Source organism: Microtus ochrogaster, unplaced genomic scaffold, assembly GCF_000317375.1.
Source record: "Microtus ochrogaster isolate Prairie Vole_2 unplaced genomic scaffold, MicOch1.0 UNK8, whole genome shotgun sequence".
NCBI classification, from domain to species: domain Eukaryota; kingdom Metazoa; phylum Chordata; class Mammalia; order Rodentia; family Cricetidae; genus Microtus; species Microtus ochrogaster.
Genome location: NW_004949106.1, coordinates 1,769,102 through 1,779,484, shown reverse-complemented (window position 1 = coordinate 1,779,484; position 10,383 = coordinate 1,769,102). Strand labels below are relative to the sequence as shown.

Below are 10,383 nucleotides of genomic sequence, written 5' to 3'. Positions count from 1 at the left end.
GCGCGGGGCAGGCGGCGGGAGCGGGCGCCGGGGCCGCGGGACGAAGCGGTGTCGTCGCACCGCCGCTGGGCGGATAAACCCGGGAGCCCGTAGGCAGACCCGACCGAGGGTCGTTTCCGAGGTGCGGAAACAGCTTGACTTTTGCGTGTCTGGAAGATCAGCCAAGCTTCTCGCTCAAGGCTGGGAGGTCCGCGTTTATTGCGGACACCGGGGCTAAGGACCCAGCCTTTACCTGGACCGGGATGCAACGGAAGCCTCCCATCCTTTTCTTCCTCCCCATCCTGGCGAGTGGAGGTTTCCAGTGCGCAGCGGGGTTGGTGTTTATGAACTTGATGAGATTTCAGCTCCCAGCAGTCCTGGTTTTAAGCAGGTGCCAAGGTTGTGGAGACCGGACACTTTCAATTAAAGATCCTTTCTGTACAGCGTTTTGCTCTGAGTGCTCTGCAGTCTCTCTGTAGCTTGCGGCTGGTGAGGACCCTTGAACTTCCAGCACAGAGCCTTGCTTCCCTTTCATAAACCATGATGTGTATTATTTCACTTGCTTATTTAAGACACTCAAGTATCAGCCGCCCTTGCCACCCCCCCCCCCGCAGGTTTTAAGGGGGTGGGGAGGGAGAAAAAAAAAAGAAACACGGAAATCTTAGACTCTGCAGAGAAAGAGTAAGGTCGTGTGGTCTTTATGTCATCATTCTGTTTTGCTTTAGAGGAACGTTTCCTTGCTACTCAGACTCTGTTTTCCTGAGAGTACGCAGATGTGCAATATGGCAGGGAAAAGAAAGGACAGGAAGTCAGAAATAAAAAAGACTATTCAAGTAGTAAAACCAATTATTTTGAAAGAACTCTTTTTTTAAAAAAAAGTTACTTTCTGGATAAAATATTTTATAAGCCTTATGAAATTGTGTTACTTAACCAGAAAGCAATGTGCTGTGTGTGTGGATGGGGGACAATCTTATCAAAGTAACTGGAGTGCTGTAAAAAAAAAAAAAAAAAAATCTGTATCTGGTGTTTGCTGTTTCTTTTTTATTATTATTATTTTAACCAAGAAAAACAATCAACTTTAAGAATGACTTTCTATTTGGACAAGGCAAAGGCAAATACTACTTCAGTCTCTAATTAGAGTTTTGAAATAAACTCAAGCTGGGTTAAACCCTTTTTGTGTGGAGCAACAGAACACAAAACATGTCAGATTCCGTATGGCTTTGCGCGCACACACACACACACACACACACACACACACGACTAGCTCCAAAAGATAATTTGCATAAAAGTACAATCACTTGAATGCAGAGATTATTTAAGAGATTAAGGGGGAAACGCTGAATATCTGAGAGAGTGTTAATTGGCAAATTTTGTTCTTTCATCTCTGAAATAGTAAATCATTTCTCAGGAATCGGTTTAGTTAATGGGCTGGTTTAGGCAGGCAAAACGAGCAGGGTTTCTTTTGTGTTCATTTTGTTGTGGGGAGCACCCCACAGAAGTCTTCAGTTGCTCACACATATCAAGGGGCCATTGTGGAAAGAGGAATCTCCTAGCCCCAGAAGGTACCTCACCGTGTCAGCAGTAAACAGAGAAACAAATACTTAAGCCACATCATGGCGGTCTGTGAAGTAACACTGCCAAGTAGGTGGCCTCCACATGGAAATGGCCCTTATGCCTTAGAAATTCCTCTGTTTTAGTCCTTTAAAAGAAAGGGGAAATCAGGCCGAGTGGTGGTGGTGCACTAGGGAGGCAGAGGCAGGCAGATCTCTGAGTTCAAGGCCAGCCTGGTCTACAGAGCGAGTTCCAGGACAGCCAGGACTGTTCCACAGAGAAACCCTGTCTTGAAACCAGAAGTCAGTTTCTTAGTCTGCAGAGGAAGGCGCCATTGTTACCAGTGGGCGTTTGTTCATGGTTGTTTCGGAAACGCAAAGGCAGTCCTGAGGACTTTTACACAGCTACAATCGACATCTTAAGACATAAGTCAGGAGAAGAAGCTTTAGCTCCAATTTTGATAACTGGAAATGTAGAAGATAAGGCGAAATGTAGAGATTGCTTAGGGCGCGATTCAGGCTGCTACCGCCCCTTCTTACTACATCGCGAGAGTCCACCTTACCTGTGGGATAGGTACTGCTTGGTCACAGCTCTGCAGTCCTGCATCCCTGGTGACGTCTGTGGTGCCGTCACCATCCTTGACGATGACAATTCAATGTGCGGTGTTTCTAAGGTGTGTGCACAGGAGAGTGGCTCCCATAGCACGGCACGGGGTGTAAGGGCATACACCATGCAGTCAGACTTCAGTGATTGCTTGTCGATCTCTGAATGGTTGAACGCGATTCGTCAGTTGATTCTACCACTGCTGTGTGTCCTTCAAGTGGAATCGCTCATTAAAATGGGGTTTTCATTATACAGTTAAAGAAACGGTAAACACTGTAGGAGAAAAGCAAACCTTGTTTCCCGTTTCCTCTTTTGAAGTCGGCTGTATGAAGGTGTTATTTCCTTGAGACATCAAAATGGCTAATTTGCAGTTATAAAGACTGATAGATAAAGAGGCCATATGTGTATATTTTTCTGCTGAGGTTTGTTTGTTTGGTGCGTAGTCATAATGGTTAGGACTCCCTCAGTACCGCAGCAGAGGGAAAACAATCTGTGAAGGTGTGTTTATAGCACCTAGCATTTCCATGATACTGGATTATTGGATAGCTTCTACGTTCATTTTCATTTTCTAATAAAGACTTCTACAGTAGCCTCTAGCCTTCTAGCATAACAGATCTTTTGCTGTAGTTGGGATGGATCCTTTCCGGTTTATCTGCTTGCTTAAAAGTCGTTTTATGGTGGTTGTCCTATCCTCAGGCTAGAGACCTGATGACCTTTCCTTACAGCTGCTACTGAACTTGTACCTTAGGTGATAAAAATTCCTTTTGTGTGTTTTTTTTTTCTTTTAATACTTTGTGGCTTCTCCGGATCACCTGAGCTAGGAATCCTTCCACCTGTTTTTCTAACTAGGGAACTGCATCAGATAGTGTTAACTTTTTCTGGTGACAATTTCTCCCAGAGACTGCCCTAGATGGCCTTATCTTTCTTCCATCTCCCTTGGGGCCAGGAATTTTTACAGCCCTCCCTGCCTTCACCTCTTTGCCTTTCCCCATCCCGTCTGCCAGCAAACAGGCGTCTCCTGAGAGCACCTCTCCAAGCATTTCCCAAGGAAAGCCTGGCACCTGTGAGCTCAGGCTTCCTCGATCAGGAGCCACGGCCAATCTCAATGCAACGTGGTCCCCAGATGAGGATGGTCTGACTTAAGATTTTGCAGCCTTATGCGGTGAAAATGTGACGTGCATTCAGCAGAAATCATACTTTGAATTTTCAGCCTTGCCTCAGGGTAGGGATGGACAATGTGATATTCTCTTACCATGTTGAGTCATGGCCATGAGGTACAGTTCGCTATGACGTCAGGAGGAGAAACAACTGATGCTCTAACAGGTGTCTAACCTGTGACCAGTAGACCACAGGTGGTACTGTGGAGCCACGAATGAGGGCCAACACAGAATTGTAACTTCCTTAAAACATTATGAGATTTCTTGGTTTGCAATATTTTTTCTTGTAACTTGCTTGCACAGTTCTGTAGCATGAACACTGTAGGTGGCCGCATTCTCTTGCAAAGTCAAAAGATCATCGCCTCTTCTTATGTTGCTAGTGGTTTTAGATGTGGGTACCCAATACGTTGTGTAAGTTAAACACTTGATTATAAAATAGTGCCCCTGTCAGATGCTCTTTGTCCACCAATGAGCTAATAGCAGTGTCCTGTGTGTGTTTAAGGTGTACTAGGGTGGGCTCTGATGTTCAGCAGGTTAGGGGATACAGTTTTAGCTCTCTGTGGGTTGACTGGGAACCAAAGCAAGCCAAGGAAGACCTAGAGTTCAGACACTTTCCAATCTTCCTGCTCTTGGTTGGCATCAGGTCCAACCTCCCATCGTGTTTTTCATGTGTTTTATACTCTTGCCCAAATTCAACCGAATGGTTTGATTTCCTGCTTCTTCCAAACATGACCTCTTTCCTTTGCTTGGCTCCTGCTGCCATGCATTTTCGTTTCATCCCCCTTTCTCCGTGCCCTGCTCTTTCGAATGCATTGTCTGCTTTTCTCCGACCTGACCCAACCCAACCCATCTTCAAAGCCAAACCCTGGTCATGCTGCCTTTGTCGATCGCTTCTTTTGCCCCTCTGTCTGCATCCTGCTTCAGTTTAGAACCTTGCTTAGATTTCTCCTACACTGTTGCTTCTTGCTTTCCCAGGGGGCTTTGTGAGCTTCTTGAAAGCATCACTATACCTTCAGTGTGCAACGGCTGCAAACCGGTAGTCCTATCTATTGTCTGATAAATGCACCCGCAGAAATGCTAAGCTAGAAGGGTCCGTTCTTCAAGGATGGGCTTTGAGAGCATCTCAGCCTTACTGGCTGGTTTATGTTGAGGGTCTGACTCGCAGCCTGGCTTTTGGTCATGACCTCAATCAACGTGTGTTAACACAGAAATTGGTGTTGATGTTGGATGAAAGGGACAGACGTTGGACGGAGGCATCTGTCAGGGAGCCTTTCTCAGCGTTCGTGGGTGGCTCTAATCAGTCTCTCCCTTCATCAGCTGTGGGGATTCTGAGGCGGGGCATTCTCCCGAGTTGAGATAACGACCGAGTCTGGCGGTTGTGACTTGGAATTGAGGGAGCTGCAGTTATTTTAAGATGGGATGATGAGTCTCAGAGTGAGCAAGAATGAAAAGCATCAGGCTCAATGCCAGTATTTTATATGTAAAATAATCAGGCTGAAGTTATCACTTAGGTAAAGGGTCTGATAATTGGCGTTAAGACTTCAGACTATATAACAGGGGTGTCCAGTCTTCTCATTTAAAAGCAACTCTGTAAACTGGGGGGAAAAATCATCTGGGGATTCATCAGAGAGTGAAAGCCGAGGTAGGGAAGCGCTTTTCCCATCTGCTAAAGCGGTGGTTCTCAGCCTCCTGATGCTGCAACCCTTTAAATCCGGTCCTCATGTTGTAGCGATCTCAACAATAAGTTTATTTTTGCTGCAGCTCCATAACTGTGATTTTTGGTTTTGTGACGAATCATAATGTAAATATCTGTGTTTTCCTGTGGTTTGAGGCGACCCTTGTGCAAAGGCCATTCGTGGAGAGGGTTGTGACCCACAGGTCAAAAATGTGTATTGTGTGGGAGGCCAGCTCCTTACCCTTGTTTTTGAGATTTATTTCATAGAAAGCATCTTTTCTCTGAAGAGGTTGCTCGCTCTAGCGGGAGATGGGAGTCTACGGGAGCTCAGAAGGGGAACATTTACTTCTGCTGGTGAAGACTGATTATTAAAGTAATTTGTTATGATTTCAGTTGCGGTGTTGGGAGCGTAATGGGGAGGGAAAGTGTTCACGTGGAGTGGAAGGTTGGTTTCCAGGATTTTTTTTTTTTAAGTCTTCTCACCCCAGAGTTCTGAAATGTTCAATCATGGAGCCTACAGTGTATCTAGATGTGTCCTGTGATCGTTCATGTGTGTGTGGCCAAGTGCTGAACTGACCGTGAGATAAAGCACAGGATAAACCCTGTGATCTGTATGACCCAGTGTGGGCCTGGTTTTGTTTGCCCAACTCACATAGAATGCTCAGAAGGGCCCCCTGCAGGATGAACGTCACCAAAGCTTCCACGTGCCCAGGAGTACTAAGTACAGAGAATCCTTCACACTGTTGTCCCAAGCAACCAGTATGGGACACTACCCAGGTGTCTGCTGGAACTCTAGGAATGCGTGGACATATAGCCGTCCACTGACTCTACAGCTACCCTCATGGACCCTAGAGCCAGGAGCCCTGGGTACCAATCTCACACTTGAGATTGCAAGGGGAGTTCTGTGTTATGGATTCCATTCTATGAGGTGGTAAAACATCCATCACTGGGCCCGTGTGCAAATAGACATTTTAAGGAAATGCCTTCCTTAGTTATGCATGTCACGCCCCTTTATCCTCAGATGTGCTGAAAGCATGGATGAACCCCATTTTGCTGAGAAACGAAATGGAAGTCTAGAAAATTTGATAGTTACTTTATAAAGTACGCATGAAAGCCAGGCCATGTGAACGTAGGAACCAAATATGCCTTGTGATGGAGAAAGGCCACAAAGACATACATCCTGGTTGGAAGATGTGAGGTCCCTTGCCATCCCTGGGGTTGGCTGTGTAGGGAGAAAGAACTCTCCATGGCCAGGCACTCACTCATCGTCAGAGGCACCCAGTTCCCAGAGATCCAGAACCAGCTGAATAACTTATCAGAGCTATGACGGACAAGTCCACTCGTTCCGGCCTTGCCATGGATGGGCAAGGTGGTGTCTGTATGCCCCTTCTAAGCTGCTGAAGCTCGGGGAAGGTCCAGGACTTGACTGGCTGAAAGGTCGCTCAGTGTCAGGCTCTGAGTGGTCTGACCCCATCTCCTGCTTCTTCTCACATCCCCCTGGGAGCGCAGCACGGTGGCGTGAAGGACACTTACATCAGTTCAGCCAGACACTGGCTAGTCCGGAAGACTACAGTGAACACCCTGTAACTATGGTTCTCAGATGATCAACAGGTTCCGTGTGGCACACTACTGCCCACAGTGTCTACGGGAGTGTCTACGGGTGTGTGAAGGATTTACAGTGTCTTAAACCCACAGCATCAGCGTGCCACAGAAGAAAACAAAACGCCAGTGAATTCTTCCTGTCTTCCATCTGTTTTATGTATGATATGCAGAGAAAAGATATATGTCTTTATATGTAAATCTGCTATGACCCCTCTCCTCCCCTCAAGCCTCATTTCCCCTGGGGTACGACCCCTCTCCTCTCCTCAAGGCTCAGCACACTTGGGGTGTGGCCTCTGCTTATGTTTTGCATTTGGTCTGCAGTGGCTCATGTGTTTTGCTTCTGCCCGCCCTCTGTGTGCCAACCTGTGTGTCCAGTCGGAGGTACCTTTTCTAATGTTATCTCGGGTGCTGTCAACTAAGTGAGTGAGTCTACAGTGGGACCCAGCTCTAAACCCTTGTAGGCCTCTGTGCTTTCTGCCTTAATTAGTGAAACCACTTCAGCAAATGCAGGAAACCTCTCTTCCCCAACACCTATGTTTTCACGACCACTAAGCCCTGGTGGAAGCCAGGTGGTCATCTTTTCAAACTGGCCAGAGTCTGCCCTCCCCTTTCTCCACGGTGACCTTCGTGGCTGCATTGGGTCAGGCCCTCAGCCTTTCTCTCGAGGTTTATTCGAGTCTCTCTGCCTTCTGTCTGGCTCAATTCCAATCTCTTCCTCACAACACGGCTTCTGTAAAAGGCCCATTGAATCGCGACTCTTCACTTAAAATCCCCCAGCACAGCGGCTGTAGCCCAGGATCAAGTCTAAACTCCCTAGCAGGGCACCAAAGGGCCTTGGTGGGTCAGGCCTTCCATTTAGTTGTGCATCCTTCCGCCCGTAATGATCCCGGGCCCTGCTGCCTGCTTCCGTCCGCAGCATCCTCCCTGAAGGAAATGCGGTGTTATTAGGAATGACTCACGGGAGGGATGGGGACAGGAGAAAGATTACAGCGCCATGGGTCTGGTACCATCACACCATGACTGCCTGTGGCCAGTGAGCACTTGAGATGGGGTTAGTTCCAAGTCTGATGGGCTGGGAATGTAGCAGAAGACTTTATGGGACAGTGGGGTGGTTTTAAGATAGCTTTTTCACATCAGTGTGTGTGCCTGTGTTCACACAGGTGTGAAAGTGGGGTCTAGAAGTTGACCTTGGATAACTTCCTCAAATATTCTCCCTGGTTTTTGAGGCAGGATCTCTCGCTGAGCCTACGGCATACTGGCCGGGCTGCCCTGGTGGGTGACCCTTCAGTCTCTGTGTCCCCAACTCTGGGGTTACATTTCTGTGCCTGATTTTTCCACAGGGATGTGGGGGGGTTGGTTTCAGTGTCTCATGCTTGTGCAGCAAGCACTTAACTGAATGAGCCATCTCCTGAACCCCTCATTAGCATAATTTTGGTTTGCATATCACCAGCTAAATAAAATAGATTATTAAAACTAGCTCCACATTGTTTTAGCCTAGCTGCTAGAAAATTTGAAATTGCCTGTGTGGGTTGCATCGTAATTTTACTGTAAGACAGCCTCACTACGGAACAGCTCTGTCTTCCTAGGAAGTGTGCCTGGTATAAGCGAAACCCATGAGCCTTTGGGCTGATTTAGTCAGCTCTGTAGTACAAAGAAGCAACAGTTGTTCAGTTTCTCAGTCCAGAGGCATAAAGTGCTTTCGATGAGATTCAGAATCCGAGACGGATTCTGCGCACTGGGGCCAGAGTCTCACACACAGCGTGCACAGCATGGAGGCACAGCGCATCTCGCCCCAGGCCTTCCCACTTACTGCAAGAGGAGCAGCAGCCTTGTGGTGTCTGGTGGTGTGGGGGGCGGGGGGCAGCTTGAAATAGACACTAAAGGAACTTGAAAGCACACTCCGAGAAGCCCCCCTGCTTGAGGTACCAGGAGAGATGCCCAGGGCCAGGTCTGTGCCACCTATTATCCGCAGTTAGTGCTTCTTGGTGGGTTAAGTCATAGCTTTCCCGCTTTTTAGCTCTTAAGATCCCAAGCTAGTTTCTGAATCAAGGGGTTTGGAGTCGAAGGTGTGCATCCAGCCAGAGTGTGCCCAAAGTTGCTAAGAACTTTGCAGACTCCTGCCGGGCACTCTGGGAAGCCTTCTGTGCATCAGTTAGCCACAAAGACTTTGGGAGAAGGTTATGAGGGGGTTATCTGGAAGACCCATCAGACACTGTGCTGTGTTCCAAGAGATGCACCAAGCTTCACGCCTTCACAGTGCAAGCATGATGGGAATCCCTGCCAGATTGGTGCAAGAGCAAGGAACGTCCTCCAGGAGGACACGACGGGAGAAACCAAGGTGATCAAGAGAAAATTTTCCAAGAACTGATTCCTGGGAGAGTCTGAGATAGGCAGTGTGTCTAGGGGCTCCCTGGCGAGGGGGTTTGCTGCTGTGTTTTGTTGCACCCTACAGGTCTGAAAAGAACCCCTTCCTGTCTTGATTTCTCTGTGAACACCTGTTTTGATTGGCTTTACGTGGTGAAAATCTGTCTAAGATCTCGTTAAGAAGACACACTCCTGTGCTAAGAATAAAACTTTGAAAGTCACACATCTCCGGAAAAGAAGCAGAGAGGAGTTGCGGATACCCCAGGGAGGTTATTTCTTACATGTTTGCAGGCTCTGGGACCAGTGTGGGACTTCCATACAGGGAATGCACGCAGGCATCCGTACTTTAGTGAGCCGCCATCCAGTGGATGGTGCATTTGGTCAGGAAATCCTGACTCAGCCTTGTTCTTGAGTGGTCCAGTTTTCGCTCTGCTTGAGTGCCAAGTTCTGCTTTGCCTCTCACGTGTGCAAGCCCTGCTTTGAGTTTTTATGAGAGAATCCCGGGTCGTCTGGACTGAACCTTGGGACAGCAGTGTTGTCTGTGAGCTGCAGATTCTAGAGCTGAGTCTCAGCTGCTTCCCCAGGTCCTTCCGGTACCGACATCTCCTGTCATGGTCAAAACATTTAATGCATGATTTGTAGAGTAAAATATCTTCCTTGCTTTCTGGCTGCATTAGTTCATTGTCTTTTTTTTTTCTTCTGGTTGTAGTTATAACAAAATTAAGGAGGCATACTGAAGGTCTATGCAGCTCACAGCTTGGGAAGCTGAAAGTTCAAACAACACAACTCCAGCTTTGGCGGGGATCCAGGACAAGGTGGCTTAAGTACCTGTGGGTATGAGGAAGGGCATATATCTTAAAACAGGAAGCCAGAGGGGACAAAAGCCCTGTAACCCCTTCCAAGGCTACATTCCTAGTGACCTCAGGACCTCCCAGGAGGCCTCAGTTCCCAACACTGCCACACTCAGGACCAAACTCCCAACACGTGAACCTTTGAGAGACAAAAATACGTTGACACGGTATACCGTTGACTCTGCCCTCACTCCAGATGCCCGACAAGAGATGACCTTGCAGGTGGCCCCTCCGCAGATGTCTAGGTAATTTTTACCGTCCAACCGAAAAACAAAGGGGGAGGTTGAGGGTAGCATTCATTTCTCACAGATGACACATTTCTCTGTTTGTCTCCAGACAGAAGGCTGGGCAGAGAAGAGAGGTGGCTGCCTTTATCATGTGACTTCAGAATCCACACTCCTAAAAGGGCATTTCAAATTCCAATAGTCTCCTTTCGTTAACACATGAAGAGTCCACCTTACGAAAACTCTATCCTCCTTCCTAAAGCCGGTGTGTTCTAAAGGCAAAAGAAGCCCCAGGCGGGCATTTGGAAGTCCCGGTTTGTTGCCTGACATGGGCTGGCTGCATGAGTTACACGGAAGTGTTTAACTTTCTGAACTGA

At 47.6% G+C, this 10,383-nt stretch overlaps 1 protein-coding gene across 6 annotated transcripts in view; it reads left to right on the top strand.

The window, feature by feature from the left end:
• The window catches only part of Spats2l (spermatogenesis associated serine rich 2 like), a 156,178-nt gene that overhangs the window by 1,422 nt on the left and 144,373 nt on the right, over positions 1-10,383 (top strand). The window lies entirely within an intron of this gene.